The sequence below is a fragment of the Hyperolius riggenbachi genome, chromosome 7 (genome assembly GCF_040937935.1).
Source record: "Hyperolius riggenbachi isolate aHypRig1 chromosome 7, aHypRig1.pri, whole genome shotgun sequence".
Taxonomy (NCBI): domain Eukaryota; kingdom Metazoa; phylum Chordata; class Amphibia; order Anura; family Hyperoliidae; genus Hyperolius; species Hyperolius riggenbachi.
This window is the reverse complement of record NC_090652.1, coordinates 164,646,485-164,664,163: the sequence shown is the minus strand read 5'-3', so window position 1 is coordinate 164,664,163 and position 17,679 is coordinate 164,646,485. Positions and strand designations below refer to the sequence as shown.

At 44.2% G+C, this 17,679-nt stretch overlaps 1 protein-coding gene across 2 annotated transcripts in view; it reads right to left on the bottom strand.

Annotated features, from left to right (window-relative positions):
* The window catches only part of HECW2 (HECT, C2 and WW domain containing E3 ubiquitin protein ligase 2), a 262,291-nt gene extending 245,461 nt beyond the window's left edge, over positions 1-16,830 (bottom strand). The window contains exon 1 of one of the 2 annotated variants that reach the window (XM_068244844.1): positions 16,331-16,830. The gene's annotated coding sequence lies outside the window, so the exon portion shown is untranslated. The remainder of the gene's footprint in view (positions 1-16,330) is intronic. The other variant, XM_068244845.1, reaches the window with a different exon arrangement.
* Between the last annotated feature and the right edge of the window lie 849 nt (positions 16,831-17,679).

Here is a 17,679-nt window from a genome sequence, read left to right as displayed (position 1 = left end):
ATGGGTCATTTTGACACTTATATGGGAAAATTTAGTCCAACTTTCCCATTGTTGCAGGACAACATGATCCTGCTTCTCCAACCATCCTTGCAGTTGCATATGAAGAATGGATACTTGCTGTTTCCACATCCCCCAAAGCCATTTTTTTTCTCACAGGCTGGCAAGAGAGTTCAAGGAAGATATTGGAGTCAGAAAGGATTCCTCTTGGCAAGTATTTTTTTATTTTATTTTAACACAGGCACAACTGAACATCAATATTAATGGGGAGATATAATGTCCATCAAAGGGAGGACATTATTTCTAATATTTCTATATGCTGGAGGTAGGGAGTTTAGGTACATGCTGGGCAGTAGGTAGTTTGGTAGGTGGGTAAGGAATGTAGGAATATGCTAGGAGGTAGGTAGGTAGGCACCTATAACCTACTAAACTTCTCTCTCTCCTCCTCTGTTCCTACTACCCTGGTACAAGCATGCTCACATACTCGCAGAAACTATCGCAACCTAGACATGCAAGCAGTCTCTGATGCCCTGGCACCTCTCCTCACACAATCCTTCACTGACCCAGATTCAGCTGCTACACACTACAACAGCTCCATCACAAAAGTCATGGATGACTTTGCCCCTCTTACCAATGTCCGCCCTCACCGTGTCACTCGCCAACCTTGGGGACCACAGTGAGAAGGGCAGCAGCGGCTCTACACTGCCCCCGGCTGCTCTCAGCTGTCTGGGGCTGCCGCCTAGGAAGAGGCCACCACACGGGCTGAGCACGTGTGCCGCCGCTCCGACATTTTCAGGGACCGCGGCAGGTTGCCCTTTGTCCGCAGCCCAGGATTGCTGGGGCTGCCGGACCCCCTCCACCACGGGTCGCCCTGAGACCAGGACACTAGTGCGGGCATGTGGGACGCTCTCCACTTGGAGGAGGCCTATACTGCAGTGGCTCCCCAAGCCACCGTCAATGGAGGGCCTGATGCTGCCCCATCGCAGCCCAGAATTGCTGGGGCTGTTGAAACCCCTCCACCACGGGACGCCCTGAGACCAGGACACCAGCAAGGCCACGTCACCGTAAATGGAGGGCCTGATGCTGCCCCATCACAGCCCAGAATTGCTGGGGCTGCTGGACCCCTCCACCACAGGTCGCCCTGAGACCAGGACAGCAGCACGGCCACGCCACCATCAAGGGCGGGCCTGATGCTGCCCCATCGCAGCCACAGAGGAGGTGATGCTGCCCCCCTCCCAGTGGAGCTGGCTGCTGCATCTGGGCATCAGTGTCCTGCCACCACCAAAGGTAAACCCTCCCCTGGCCTGTCCACCACTGCTGCCCTGCCGGGGTGGCCCTTGGCCCCATGTCCACTACTGCTGCCCAGCAAAGGTGCCCCCTGGCCCCACAGGGCCCCCACTGTGTCTGCACCTCATTACCCAGCCGTGCGGACTTGAAATCAGGAGTGCTACTCCTCGGGCAACCTGGTCCGAGTGCACTCTACTGTCCGCCTCCATCCAGCTTTCTCTCTACTTTCGTGGACAATCGGTAGCACCTGTCTTGTTGGGAGCGTGTCGCTGTGTAGCGTCCAGTGCCGAAAATGGCAGCGCTCATATCAGCTCTCAGGCTGCTCCTCCAGTCCCACTCTTTTCTGTTCCTGCTATCAGTGTATGCTTTGCTATGCTTGCATTACGTTAACTGTACGTGTATGCTGTAATGCTCTCTGTCTTGTTTTTTATTTTTGCTTTTAATTGTTTTTATTGTTTATATGTATGTACCATGCTTAACTGTAAGCAATGCTGTACTCTGCTTAATTGTACGCACAAGCTGTAATGTTGTCCTATGTATGCTTGTCCCATGTCTATGTATGTGCCATGCTTTAACTGTATGCTATTTCTTGTTTCTTCATCAACGACCCTGTATGCGCCAAAACCAATTCCGGGTACAATCCACCGTTGTACTTGGCGATAATAAATTCTGATTCTGATTCTGACCTGTCACCAGCATTTGATACATTTGACCACACCTTACTCCTACGGATACTTTCATCTGTAGACATAAAGGGCCTCGCTCTCTCATGGTTATCTTCCTAGCTCTCTGAAAGGTCCTTCAGAGTCTCTATTTTTTCATCATAAAAGTTTTTAAAAACATTTAGAAAAGTAATAATCATAGTAATATGACAAACATTTCATTATAGCAGTATGAACAGTATTTATGACAGTAGCAATAAGGCTATAGAAAATACAATAAACAACATATATTTCAGGTAGTTGAGGGTCTACTATCTGAGTCACACTTAAGTATATAGTCTCAAATCAATTGTTTCAGCTGGACCTTGATAAGGTAACAACTGATTGGTAAGACAGGAATGGCAGTATCAAAACAGGGAGCTCGAATAGCTCTAGATACTGATTATAGATATATCATTTGTAATAGAGTGAAATCATTAACTTAGGCAATAAACACAAAGGCCTCAATTCACTAAGATCATGCTGGAGATAATAAGGCAAGAGAAAACTTACCTCCACATAAGAGAGAGTTATCTTATCTCTTCATTCCTTAAGTTACCTCTTCTGTAGTTAAGTTACCTCCTCTGTAGTTATTTTACCTCCTCTGTAGTTATTTTCACATGCAGTTAATAAACAGCCTGTCTTTAACTCTGGAGTTATTTTAAGGATTGAAGAGTTAACTTAAAGACAGAAGAGTTAACTTTAGGTTTGCCTGAGGTAAAATGTTTCCTGAATACCACATGCCTTATCACCATGGTAACAACTCTAGAAGAGTTATTAAAGACAGGAGATAAGCTTAGTGAATTGAGGCCATAACCTGAAACAAGTAAAAAGAAAAGATAAATGAACAGGCATCTATGTTGCACATATTTTATAAGTGAAAGCCTAGATGTTATAGACTAGTTAGGAGTTTAGGTATACCAGAGTATGATAAATATTAATTCAGGTAACTCATCCAGGTGGTTGGGAGTAGAAATATATTTTGGTCTCCTGAGGTCCCACTTCTGATTTTGTGTTCCATTGATAGATTTCTACTGACTAACGATAATAATTGGGTTATATTAATTTGGTCTGCCGTTTTCCAATTAGAGACTATTAGGGACTATTAAGGAGAGAGCAGTTAGTAAGACATGGGATATTTGGGGTTGCGTAGCTTGAGGGAGATCTTCTAGGCCAACAAGTAGTAAATCTAGCTTAGGGGAAATACGGAAGGTTCTGTGGAAAAATCTTTTAATTAGTAATTCCACTTGTATCCAAAATTTGTTAATATAGGGGCATTCCCAGAGCACATGGAACAAAGTTCCAATTGAAGAAGTGCAATGCCAGCATAAGGGAAAGCTATCAGTTGAGAACGAGGCAATTCTCCTAGGCCAGGGCTGCCCAATACCTTCTAGGTCTCGTCAAATGTTGCGGCCGGCAGCTCATCATGTTTAGCTGCCGGCTGCTGGCCAATAAGGATGCAGGGGAAGAGAGGTGGCGAGGAGAGAGGCGGCGCGGCCGCTACGTCATGGCTGGGGTGGTGGCGGCAGCGTGCAACGTGCGTGCTTGTAACGTGCCCGCCGCCACCCCCAGCCATGACGTAACAGCCGCACCGCCTCTCTCCTCCCTCTATCCTCGCCCCCTCTCCTCCCCTGCATCCTTATTGGCAAGCGGCCTGCCTGCCAGAGCGTTTCAGGAGTCCAGGACTCTCAGCCGCCGGATTGAGGTAGACAGATACCTGGCTAACCTACGCTGCAGGCACATATATCTGGCTAACCTTTACTGACAAATTCCTGGCTAACCTACGCTGCAGGCACATATACCTGGCTAACCTATACTGACACATTCCTGGCTAACCTACGCTGCAGGCACATATACCTGGCTAACCTATACTGACACATTCTTGGCTAACCTACGCTGCAGGCACATATACCTGGCTAACCTATACTGACACATTCCTGGCTAACCTACGCTGCAGGCACATATACCTGGCTAACCTATACTCCACATATACCTGGCTAACCTATACTGACACATTCCTGGCTAACCTATGCTGCAGGCACATATACCTGGCTAACCTATACTGACACATTCCTGGCTAACCTACGCTGTAGGCACATATACCTGGCTAACCTATACTCCACATATACCTGGCTAACCTATACTGACACATTCCTGGCTAACCTACGCTGAAGGCACATATAGCGGACTAACCTACGCGGGTGGGGTGGGGGGGCGTGCTTAGCATTTGAGACGTTGGTAGATCTCCTGGCCTCGGCAAATTTTAAAGTAGCTCGTGAACCGAAAAAGTGTGGGCACCCCTATCCTAGGCGCTTTATAAATACAATAAATAATAATAATCTATAAACCACTTTACGGGAAAGTTCCCAGTGAGAGTTTTTTTTTAATTTTTAATATCTTTGACATAGATTTTACTATTTGTTGTACTGAGATGGGAGTGCGGAGGTCATTAGACCAAGCTAAAGCGTATCTCTGTAAAGGAGAAGGGGCCTGGGACATTATAGCCTCGTACAAAGTTGCTTCCGTATTTCTTTGTTATTTAATATGGTTAAGAGTTGGCTCTGTAAATGGGGAAGTTTAATTTTTCTGGTTTTAACTAGGTCGAAAATTCTGTGATAGGTAAAAAGCTGAGATTGGGGTAGGTTATACTCTCTCTTTAGTTCAGCAAATGTTTTAGTTTATTGCCAGAGAAAAGCATGTTGAGAAAAGTCAGGTTTGCTTTGTACCATGGTATGAGATTAAGATAAGGGGTGAGAAGATTTAAAGCTGATAGTGCAATAATAGGCGTATGGGTATCATTCGTGTTTGGGGGGTATTTAATAAGATGTTCCCATGCGAGAAGCAGGGATTGTATAGTGGGGAACATGGATGTAGGAATTTTTAGCTCCTAAAAGAGCAACGGAAAGAATGTCTCTTAAATTAAATTGTAGGTGATATTGTTCCAGTTTGACCCAGGAGACAGTCCACCATTGCTTAGCTAGGTCCAGAGATGAAGCATAGTAATAGGCTTCTAGGGACGGTAAACCCATTTCTCCTAATTTTCTAGAGAGTATCATGACCTTATATGGAACACATATTTTTTCCCTTTCCAAATAATATGATTAATACATTTCCTTAAATTCTAAGAAGGACTTGCGCAGCGGAATATTAACAGTTCTTAGTGTATATAAGATTTTTGCCAATATAAACATTTTAAATGTTGCTTTACGCCTTTCACAGTCTCTTACTCATATCAGATCTTTTCTCCTCAAGAATTTGTCCTTGGCCCCCTCCTCTTTTCCATCTACATGCACAGTCTTGGTGACTTAATCAACTAATTTGGGTTTCAATACCACCGATATGCAGACGATACACAACTGTACCTCTTGGCCCCAGACCTTAAATCCCTTCTTACATGTGTTCTTGACAGCTTGTCTGCTATATCCTCCATGTCCTCTCACGTCTTAAAAGTTAATATGAGTAAAACAGAACTAATCATTTTTCCACCGTCTCTGTCCACCACTCTGCCTGAAATAACAACAAATGTTAATAACACTCCCATAACTTCAGGTGCTTATGGGTAATATTTGACTCCTCTCTCTCTTTTATTCCTCATGTTCACTTCCTAACCAGCTCCTGTCATTTCCAACTCAAAAACATATCTCACATCTGACCTTTTCTCACTCAAGATACAACTAAAATGTTAATACATGCTCTTATAATATCTCATCTGGACTGTAACATACTACTTTGTGGACTACCTTCCAACAGACTGGCCCCTCTCCAGTCAGTACTGAACTCAGCTGCTCGTCTCATTCATCTTTCTTCTCGATCTCCCTCTGCTGACACTCTCTGTCAAGCTCTTCATTGGCTACCAAATAACCAGAGGATCCAGTTCATACTCTTAACCTTAACCTACAAAGCTCTCCACAATCTCTCTCCCCTGTGCATCTCCTCCTCAAATTACCTCCTTAAATTCACGTTTACAAGATTTTGCATGTGCTTCACCCCTCCTCTGGAATGCCCTCCCACAACACATCCATCACTCGCCAACCTTTGTTACCTTTAAACGCTCTCTAAAAACTCACTTGTTCCAACAAGCATATGCTCTACCTTAGGCCTCTACTCACGTTTATTGAAAATAACTTTCATAAAATACAAACATTCAAACTGTTTGCCAACATGGCGGCATTTTACAGGTACATAAAACAGGAATTTGCAAGTCAGGTATGGCATGTAATAGTAAAATATATGAACAAAATTTGGGTGATATCCTTGTTATCAAATATTACCAATGTAAAAAATTCAATAATTAACAATGATTCCACATAAGAAGTTAACTAATCAGAGGGACGCTCCAGGGGAACCCTCACAATAGCCCTGAGCTGCCACCTCAACAAAATATTCAACACAAAAATTGTCAATCTAAGTAAACATGGACTCTTAAGCAAGTGAAAGGGCTCTACCTAAGAGATCGGTAGGACTACAATAAGTGATCCAGTCTTCCCATTTGGAGATAAATTTGTCTTGAGCACTATCTAGGGTATATGCTATTTTTCTCCATTAATAAAATTTGGTTGATTCTAGTCAATAAAAGATCAAAATTAATGGTGGATTGTTTCCAATGGAAGGCAGTATTGCTCTTTTTTCATGGTGCCGTTTACTGTGATTAGGTACCATGGTCCATTGGCTGAACCCCCCCCCCCCACAACACATTAGGTTCCCACCAACATGTTTGATATTGGGGATGGTGTACTTTGAGTTTAAAGCTTCTCCTGTTTTATGCTAAATGAAGAAAACATCAATGTGACCAAACAATTCAATTTTGGTTTCATCTGACCATAACACAGAAGACCAGAAGTCTTCTTCTTTGTCCAGATGAACATTTGCAAATGCCAAGCGAGCTTTTGTGCTCCTTATCTGGAGAAGTGGCGTCCTCCTTGGTCTGCATCCGTGGAACCCAACAGTGTGCAGTCTCCGTTGGATTGTCTGACTTGAGACATTGCCACCAGCAGAGCCCAGATTCACTAGGATGGCTTTGGTGGTGATCCTTGGATTCTTTTTCACCTCTCTCACTATCCTCCTGGCCAGCACAGGTGTTACTTTTGGCTTCCGCCTACATATTCTGAGATTTTCCACATTGTGGAAAATCTTGTATTTTTACCTTGCAATACCTTGCACTGTAGCCACTGGAACTTGAAAACATTTAGAAATGGCCTTGTAGCCCTTTCCTGACATGTAAGCAGCAACAATGCGCGGCCGCAGGTCCTCACTGAGCTTCTTTGTCTTAGCCATGACATTTCCCAAACCAACTGCAGAGAGCTGCTGTTTTTCACCTGTTGAGTTGATTAAAACAGCTGTTCCCAATTAATCAAGGTAATTAGGATGCTTTAGAACAGCTTGGACTATTTGGAACGGTATAGAACTTTGGATTTTCCCACAGACTGTGACAGTTTGTGAAAGGTATGAATAATTTTGGACTGGCCACTTTTTGCTCAAATATAAATAAAAGCTGAGAAGTGTCTTTATTCTACAATAATGCCTCTTGTACACAGTCTTATTATCTTTTGGAATGTCATTTCCTGTAAAAAAAATTACTTGGTGGCTGAATAAAAGTAACTTTAAGTCAAAATTTGTCAGGGGTATGAATAATTATGGGCAGCACTGTATATGCTAGGTAGTAGGTAGGGAGTGTAGGTATATGCTGGGCGGTAGGTAGGTAGGGATTGTTGGAATATGCTGGGCGGTACGTAGGTAGGGATTGTAGGAATATGCTGGGAGGTAGGTAGTGAGTGTAGGTATATGCTGGGCGGTAGGTAGGGAGTGTAGATATATGCTGGGTGGGGCGGTAGGCAGGGAGTGTAGATATATGCTGGGTGGCGGTAGGCAGGGTGTGTAGGTATATGTTGGGCGGTAACTAGGTAGGGAGTGTAGGTATATGCTGGGCGGTAGGTAGGTAGGTAGGGAGTTTAGGGATATGCTGGGAGGGCGGTAGGTCGAGAGTGTAGGTATATGCTGGGAGGGGAGCACCCCCCTCCCCCTTATGGACCCCAGTGCTGTACAGATGCATTGCTAGGCAACAGCATCTATACAGAATTGGGTCCCCTAACTGTTGCCCCAGTGATCACATCCGATGGGTGGCAGTAATTTCAGGTGTCTATAGATTTTAAGGACAAGTATATGTGACACAAAGCGTTAACTGGCTTGGTAGAGGATAAAGCTTCAATACAGAAAAAGAGAATATTTTTTACTGTGACACTGTCACTTCATTGAACTGAATGTGTGCAATCGCGCACGAGCGCACAGAGGCGGCAATTAGGGCAGGACATGAGTCTCACGTCCAGGACCTACAGGAGCACTAAACTGGACTTGAGACTCCCTACCAAAAACCACAAGTATTTTTATTTATATATCACCAACATCTTCTGTAGCGCTGTGTTAACCATGCCAATACTCATTCCACCTGCAGTCCCCCTTTAAAATAAATTACTCCCACCTCAGAATACCCATGAATGTGCATAAAACATATATAAAACATAGTAATGCACATAAATCACATAAAATATCATGTGGGCATAGTGACAGCAGAGATTATTAAATTAATACTTCAGTAAAGCAGGAATGAAGCCTCATTCCCACACGTGGTAGGCACCATGCTGGTAGTTATCTGCTTGTAGAAAACTGCCCCAGAGCTAGAGCAGCACATACCTTGATAATACATTTAAATGTTTATTTTACATATCATCCTATCAAGGAGCTACTATACATACACTGTACTGACATGTACATGTAAACTTCGGTTTCATGTAAGGTTAAAAATGAAGAGCACCAATATGTTCTGAACATTTTTCTTATCCTACCTAATAAAACCTAACTGTCGCTGCGTCCTGCACATGTGTGCAGTAACGGACAGCTGGGACCAGGGAGCTGGGCGGACGAGCGAGGTGGAAGGGTGCGGGCGCGCGCCTGCATCGGGCGCGCGCTCGGCGGTTGCGAGCGCGGCATGCGCACGCATGCGCACTGGCGGCTGCGGCCGCCAGAAAAAGACCTAGAGCCCGTTTTTAAACGGGCTTGGGTCTACTAGTTATTAATACTCATACATCAGCTTCTATACTAGATTAGCATATTTTTTTGTTAAAGGGGTTCTGTGGGGGTTTCTGAGGCGAAAAACTGCCACTTACCTGGGGCTTGTATCAGCCCCCTGCAGCGGTAATGTCCCACGCCGTCCTGCTCCCATCCGCCGTTCCCCGCAGCCGGCACCGGGCTATTATTCGGCTGTCACACAGACGAATAATGCGCGTTGCCGCGCCTCCGCTCGCGTCATCTGAGGCTTACTGCGCAGGCGCAGTACAACGGGTTCTTGTACTGCGCTTGCGCAGTAAGCTTCCGATGACGCAGGCGGAAGCGAGCGGGTGCGCGGCCACTCTAGCGCAGCCGCAGTTGGATCCCATGCCACTTAGACCGGGGCCGGCGGCGGAGAACGGCAGATGGGAGGAGGACGGCGTGGGACATTACCGCTGCACGGGGCTGATAGAAGCCCAAGGTAAGTGTCTGTTTTTCTCCTCCGCAACCCCCCACAGAACCCCTTTAAACATTTATTTTTAAAAAGTCTAATCTATCAGCCAGGGCTGTGGAGTTGGTACAAAAATTATCCGACTCCAACTTAGACTACTCAGTTTTCAATTCCTCCAACTCCTTGACTCTGACTCCTCTAATTTGCATATAACTATCATGTTGATTAAAAGCATGTAATATAAAAAGCATTTCATCACTGTCAAAGCTTAGGAATCTTAAAATTATATTAAGATGGCATCTGCTTTTGGAAACAAAAAGCTCCTGGGCAGAAAACTGACACTCTACTCTGTCGGCCATCCTGACCTGTAATAGCCAAGATGAATGCCCCAGCATGTTGTCTGTATAATAGGATTCACCGAAGCCCTTGTCAGCCAGGTTCCTGCGAGTAGTCCTGCCACCTTGCAGAAAAAGGTCTCTACCTTTTCTATATGTGATAGCGAAAAGGCCAGGGCCATTTTCTGCAAGGTGGCAGATCTATGCATTGGAACCCAACTAATACAGGGTTCCAGTGAATCTTATTAAACAGACAGCATGTTGGGACATTCTAACTTTTATGCATTAGCATACCTCTGTGTTTTTTTATGTACCCCAAGGATGCATTTTAACTAAATTGAGGATATAGCTGTAGAGTAGCTGTTAAATAGAAATCGAATCTAGTCATTGGTAAGAGTACTTGTAGAGGGTGCAGACAGGAACAGAGAACATTGATTGGGCCCTAGGCAATCTAACTGTAGGTACATCTAAGAGTGATGTGCAGATACTCTGCAAGAGAAGGAGTGGATTCTTCCTCTATTACACATTCTTCATGTACGATCTGAACCAGGTTTATGGGTGATAGACAACACCTCTGTGATCAATGTGCACAACATTCTCATTTGATTCACAACTCTGCAGGGAGTGCAAATGTAGTGTATACTAACATAGTCACCAACCCCAAATTTAACAGCATATCAAATTAATTGATTTCATGAGCAAAATGTGTGCATATATTTGCACACAAAATTTGCATAAACCTGCATCAACGCATAATTATTTACATCTCATTAACCATGACTACTAGTGACACAACTACACATCAGGCCTCAAGCAGAGATGTTATTTATTATGTATGCAAGATTCCTATATACACAGCAGATATATAGTCACAATCAGATATGTACCGGTATATCTGATTTTAAAAACATGGTGACTGCTTTACTGCAGCAGTACAAATAACTTGTTATTGGATTGGTATATTTGATTTTTGTGTTTTTTTATTTTTGTGGACTAAGCACTGCTATTACTGTCTACAGACTGTATAAGTTATTTATGATGACTATTATCTGAGAAATCGAACATTTTATCATATCAAGACGGTGCATTTTTTCTCAACTCCAACTCTAGGTGCCCAAGAAATGCTCCGACTCAACTTCTGCTAACCCTGTGTACAGCGGTAGAAAAAAAAAAGCAAAAAAAAAAAAGATTTTAACGCCCAACTAAAAAAAGCCTAAAGTTAGTATTACAGCAGGGGTTACTGTATATTTTTATTTGTACTAACCTCTCCTTCTCCACTGGCATCTTACCCTCTTCAAGCAACGCTATCACCCACCCATTACTGCCCTATTTCTCTTCTTCTGATCGTCCCGCTTTCTTGATTCTAACACGTTATTCGGGGTACATTAAAAAGAGGGGCCGAAAATAAAATATTTAACGTTTCAGAAATGTCCTATACATGTTAAAGAAACTTAGTAATAAGGTGTCATTAGCAGCATCTGTCATACAATAGCTGGTCCCGGCTATCCCGTCTCCTCCACTTCCTGTTTAGTTTGCAAGAGTCCTGCTTCCAGCCAATCACCATGCAGGGACTGAAGCCACATGGTGATTGGCTGGCTCTTGCAAACTAAGTATGAAGTGGAGAAGAAGCGATCGCCCGGGACCAGGTAATGTATCGTTTCAACCATGTCCACTCTCACACTAAGCTCCAGCCCCGCTGCCTAACCCAGGACTACTTCCCCCACCCCACTGCCTACCCTGGACTACTCCCCCTCCCGCTACCACCCCGCTCGCTAACGCCCCTGCCTCTAGCTACTCCCTGTCCCCACAGAAGGCAATAGTACAAGCCACGATTAGCTTCAAGGAGATTCAATTATGGTGCCCAATAAAAAGCGGGCGCTAGACGCTGCCTATGGCGGAGCCATTTTTATCTGATCCTAGTTATTCGACCCACCATTGTTCAATGCTGTAATGTTCATGTGTTTCATTGCGTAACATTGTAATGTCTCCTCCATTTAGGGGTGAAACTGGAAAAATTAGAATATTGTGCAAAAGTCCATTTATTTCAATAATTCAAGTTAAAAAGTGAAACCAGTGGCGTAACTACAAATCATGGTGCCCCCAGCAAAATTGGATGGGACCCCCAAAGTTCACACCCTTTACATTGTCTACCCCTGGGGACAGTCACAGCCCAGGGGGGCATCTTGCAAGGGACATAAGATAAGTGTGGCCATCATAATATTCACATCCATAACAAGTGTAGTCACACAAACACCTGATCTGGAGGATGGACCCCTTTATTGGAGGAAGGGAAGGTCAGTAGTTGGGGCCCCCTGCCAGCTCTGGGCCCCCCTGTCCCCTGTAGTTACAACTCTGGGTGAAACTAAGATATGAAATAGACTCATTAGATGCAAAGCAAAATAATTCAAGCCTTTATTTGTTATCATTTTGATGACAATGACTTACAGTTTATGAGAACCCCAAAATCAAAATCTTAGACAATTAGAATATTGTTAAAATGTTCAATATTCTAGGCTCAAAATGTCAGACTCTACTCAGCTAAATAATCCAAAACATCTGCAAAAAGTTCCTTCCAAAACACCTGCAAAAAGTTCCTCTTTCATATATTAGTGTCAACGTTTAAGTTAAATTACTGCAATAAATAGACTTTTGCACGATATTCCAATTTTTTGAGTTTAACCTGTATTGTACAGTTTCATAATATGTCTGTGCTTTGTAAATAAAGTTTATTATAATAATAATAAAAGGTAACATTTTGTAGCATCTTAGTTATACATCAAAAAAGATCCTTTTCTTTCAGTTCTTTGTTTTTGTTTTTTTCTACATGCATATTACTCTCAGCTAATCCAGTGCAAAACAATTTTTCCCTGATTTTGCTAATCCTGTGTAGGCAAACAGTTCTAGTGCTGTTTTGATTTTTGTTTTGTTTGTTTATTTATTTATTATTATTTTTTTTTTTTGGGGGGGGGGGGGTATCAGTGTACAATTTGATTAGCTGATGTCAATAAGGCCTCTTTCACAGTGGGACGGTGTGTTTGATGCGACGTTAAAGTCACACAACGTGCCCCTAACACAGCGACAACGTGCCCCTAACACAGCGCATGTAGGTAATAAAATTGGACGTTATTTTGTACTACGTTAAGTGTCTCTTGGTGCGCCGTTTTCGTTGCATACTGATGGAATGAAAACGGCGCATGCGTAACTTTTTTTTTTTTTTTTAAACATTACTGAGCATGAGCAACATCTGCTGCATACTGTACTTCTCTTAGCATGCAATGTGTCATGGTCTCTACAGGTCCAGTTAGAAACAAACCAGTGGCGTAGGGATCACCACAGCAGCCATAGCAGTATGGGACCTGTAGCCACCGGGTTGGGAGACACACAGCACCCCCAATGGTGCAGAGTATCAGCAGTGGTAGCATAAAGAAGTATCTCACTCACCTCTCTGAGCAGTGATCTACACTGTCCTGTATCCCCATCTCCATGACTGCAGCACCCTCTCCTGTCACGTTGCATGACAATAGAGGGCGCCCTGGTCATAGAAACGGGGAAGCGAGAGAGTGCAGATCGCTGCCTGGAGAGGCGAGTTCCTTCTTTCCACTACCGCTCCTGATAATCTTCATGGGAAGGAGAGAGCATTACACCTGTGGGCCCTCTGATTATTTATATGGAGGGGAGGGGGGACTTCTGACTACCTATATTGGGGGCTGTATGAATCCCTGAAACTGAGGGGGCCCTCTGTCTACCTATAGCGAGGGGAAGCACTCTGGCTTCCTATACTGGGGGGGGGGGGAGGGGGCCCTCTGGCTACCTATATTAGGGGCTCACTGGATACCTGATACTAATGGGGCTCTCTAGCGCCCTATATCAAAGGGGAGCTCTCTAGCCAACTATACAGAGTGGGAGGGGGCCTTCTGGCTGCCTATATAGGGGGATCTCTGGCTACCTATATCAAGGGGAACACTCTGGCTGCCTATACTGGGGGGGGGCTCTGGATACCTATATAGGGGGCTCTCTGGCTATCTGATAGTGAGGGGGCTCTCTGACTACCTATATCGGGGGGTTCTCTGGCTGCCTATACTGAAAGGGGGGGGGCTCTCTGGCTGCTTATACTGGGGGGACCTCTCTCACTGCCTATACTGAGGAAGGCTTTCTGACTGCCTACACTGAGGGGGCCTTCTGGCTGCCTATATAGGGGGATCTCTGGCTACCTATATCAAGGGGAACACTCTGGCTGACTATACTGGGGGGGGGGGGGGGGGGCTCTGGCTACCTATATAGGGGGCTCTCTGGATATCTGATAGTGAGGGGCTCTCTGACTACCTATATCGGGAGGTTCTCTGGCTGCCTATACTGAAAGGGGGGGGGGGCTCTCTGGCTGCTTATACTGGGGGGACCTCTCTCACTGCCTATACTGAGGAAGGCTTTCTGACTGCCTACACTGAGGGGGACTCTCTGGCTGCCTATACTGAGACAGGCTTTCTGACTGCCTACGCTGATAGGGCCTCTCTGGGTGCCTATACTGGGGGGTCCTTCAGCCTACCTATCCTACCTATACTGGGGGTCCTTGTGGTAATTATATTCTACTGCTAGATTCACATCAATGCGATAGCAGTGTGGTGCGCTGAAATCCATAGGTGTAACCCAGGGTAGTCAAACTCAAATACAAAGGGGGGTCGAAATTGTACACTGGGACCAAGTCGCGGGCCAATTTCAATGTCTAGTGGCCACCTCCCTCTTTATACAGTTCCCAGGTGGCCACCTTCCTACCTTATAAAGTTCCCAGGTGGCCCTGCTCCCTCCCCTATACAGTTCTCTGGTGTTAAGTGCTTTCCCCCTGCCTCCTTCATATGGCTTCCCAGGTATTCTAGGGCTTCACCTTCTATATAGCTTTGGTGGTGGTCTGGAGTGGGCCAAACATAATGCAAAGTGGGGAAACCACTTGGGAGCCAAATTTAATGGCTCCGAGGGCCAGATTTGGTCCGCAGGCCAGAGTTTGACATGTATGGTGTAACTGAAGAATGCGGTGCAGTCCTGGCCAACATGAGCGTTTACAGTTGCAGTGAAGCATACCTTTCATTAACTGTATGCTTCATTGAATGTGTCTTTTCCCCTCTGTTGCAATTCTGTTCCTACAAGGCAGTTAACACCATAGTGTGAAACTGGCACTAGCCTTGGTCTTTTACCTAACCTTAACCCTTTACCTATTTTCTAAACAGAGATGTGAAGTGAAGTTTGAACAGTCTTTCTTGTTCTACAATGGAAAAAAAAACTTAACAGTCAAACAGGAACTTTGTATAGGACTAATCAGAAGGCTAATTACTGATACCTGTCTATATGACTGATTTATCAGCTGTCAAGTAACTAATGAATAGTTTCCAAATTGTATTAGCCATTTATTAACAAACTTCTGGTTCTCCCCAAAGACATTCCTCTTCCCATGGTGCAAGAAATCCAACGTAAATATTACTATTATTATTATTAGTCTATTATACATAAGCTGTTCTTGAAATATTGTTAATATTAACTTACCAAAATCAACTCTCTAACCTAAGCACTCTAGAGATACTTACCTATCCAGATGTTAAGTCCTAATGATGATGTCCCTGGTGACCTGCTGACCAGACCTGGTGCAAAACCAGATTGTGTTCACTGCTGATATATGTCTTTGCTCTAGTTTTACAGTTATTTTTACATTTCATTAGTAAGAATGATATTAAGCATGAAATTGAAATGTTTACAACAAATCAGAAAATAAATTAAAATATGAAGATTTAAACTGCATGCATCCCATTAGTAATGTGTATGTCATTACCAGAATATGGATTTAATACCAGTACTAATACAATAACATTGCAAAATGCGATATCTGAATAATCATCTTGGGTATGTCCTTTTGTTCAAGCCTGCATGCACTGCGTACTACAGCAAACTGGCAGAACACGCTCCTCACAATAAGCAAATGTAGGATCCTGTGAATTATGCTTTGTTTTTGTTTTGTTTCTCTGCAGATTTCACATTATATAACGAAGACAACGCTTTAATTAAAAATGTACTGATAGATCCGAGCCTTAATACTCTGTCATGTGAAATACAACTGCTCCCTGCTACCAAGACCAATGAGGTGATTGTGCAGAACAGATGGCCAGTTTAACTGCCGCATATATTAGAATGGTTTCATCTCTAATCAGAAAACTATACAGAAAAATAAGTTAATATTCCCTTCTTACACAATTGCAGCTGATGTATGCATTACATGAGCATAAATGATATGCAAACTGCACCATGAAATTCAATCAATGAAATGACAGCAGAATACAGAATAGATTTGCTAGACAGGAAAAGCAGGTATCAGGCTCAGCTAGAATCGTGTGATGTCCTTTGGGAGCCCATGCACTCCGCATGTGGTGGAGACAATTCTGCATAAACTATACAGGCGCATTGGACATTATTGGAGCACACACTGAAGCATAGTCACCGTGACCATAAGAGAAGCGATATGAGATATTATAGCCTACCTATTTGGTGGCGTGCACGTAGACAGCTGCAATATCAGCATTAATATGGAAGATGCTCCTAGGAGCCAGCTCTGCTTCCTCATAAACAGACCGCTCTGGCAACAATGAAGAGAAATAATTCTCACTGAAGGCTGTGCTTGTAGAATCAGACCTTTCAAGCTCCCGAGACACTGGATCCTTGTCTGTATCCTGATGAGCTTCCTGGGAGATCGGATTAATCGCAGGCTAAATCGGTTGTACAGTCACTGAGCTTGCATAGAGAATGTAAAGCATGCTGTGATTGGAGGGTAGCAGCGCCCTCTTCATTGGGCAGCCTTGCTGTGAGAGTATTTTGCCACTTCCAAAGATGCAAGCATGATAAATAGGACCGACGGAAAGCTGACAGAGCAGCTTAACCGTACATGTGTTGTGGAACCAAATAAGTCGCTGTTCTGCATCTCAGAGAGGCGGGACGGAATTCTGTAATAATGTATAATTACGCACTACAAATATCCTTGTAGACGTGTCTTCATCATCGCAGGCCACTAGATGGTGCTAGCATGCGCCGGTTTATTTTTTAGTCATCTGATAGAGTAGGCAAAGGGGAAAACACAATCACGTCAAAGCATGGACAGAGGGGAATAAAAAAAAATTGTACTCTACTCCATTCTCTGCGTAGTAACTATAGTAGTAGTTAGGTTACTGTTTCCTCCATATCCCTCTCTAGAGACAGAGTGCCACTGGTTGAGGATTTGTTTTTGTTTTGTTTTAGTTTTTTTACATAAACATGAAAAAAGTACTGCTTACATCCAGACTACAACAGGCTGGTACTGTAATTTCTGGACAAGCTGTCAATGTTTTTTTTCTTGTAGCTGATTTGTTGGCAGATGGTACCACCCAATAGACCTGCCCCAACATCTTAACTGTATTAAGTAAATGCTCTGCACTTCCTGAAGCATATTGTACTGCACAAGACTATATATCCTGTGAAGTGCTGAAGATGTCAGCGCTATATTTCACACTATGCACATGCGTTTGCACATCCTGAAAAACGGCGAACAGACATTCCAGTTTACCTGGGACATGTCCCAGAATTAGAGTCGTGTCCCCCCCCCCCCCCCCCCCCCCCCCGGCCACACCAGGCACAAATATGTCCCAAGTGGGCCGCCAAATGTCACAGCTACTGGGCTCTGTGGCCACACAATTGTCTTCTGTGCTCCACACCTACCTCCTGAAACATTGTGCCCGCCTCAGATCAGAGACATAGCTGAGGTGCAAGGGGCCACTCTGACTACCCGTCTTTCTTCTTTTGTGTCCTCCACTTAGCTGTTTCTGGGCAGCGAACCTAAATTTGTGATTGTGGACTCACA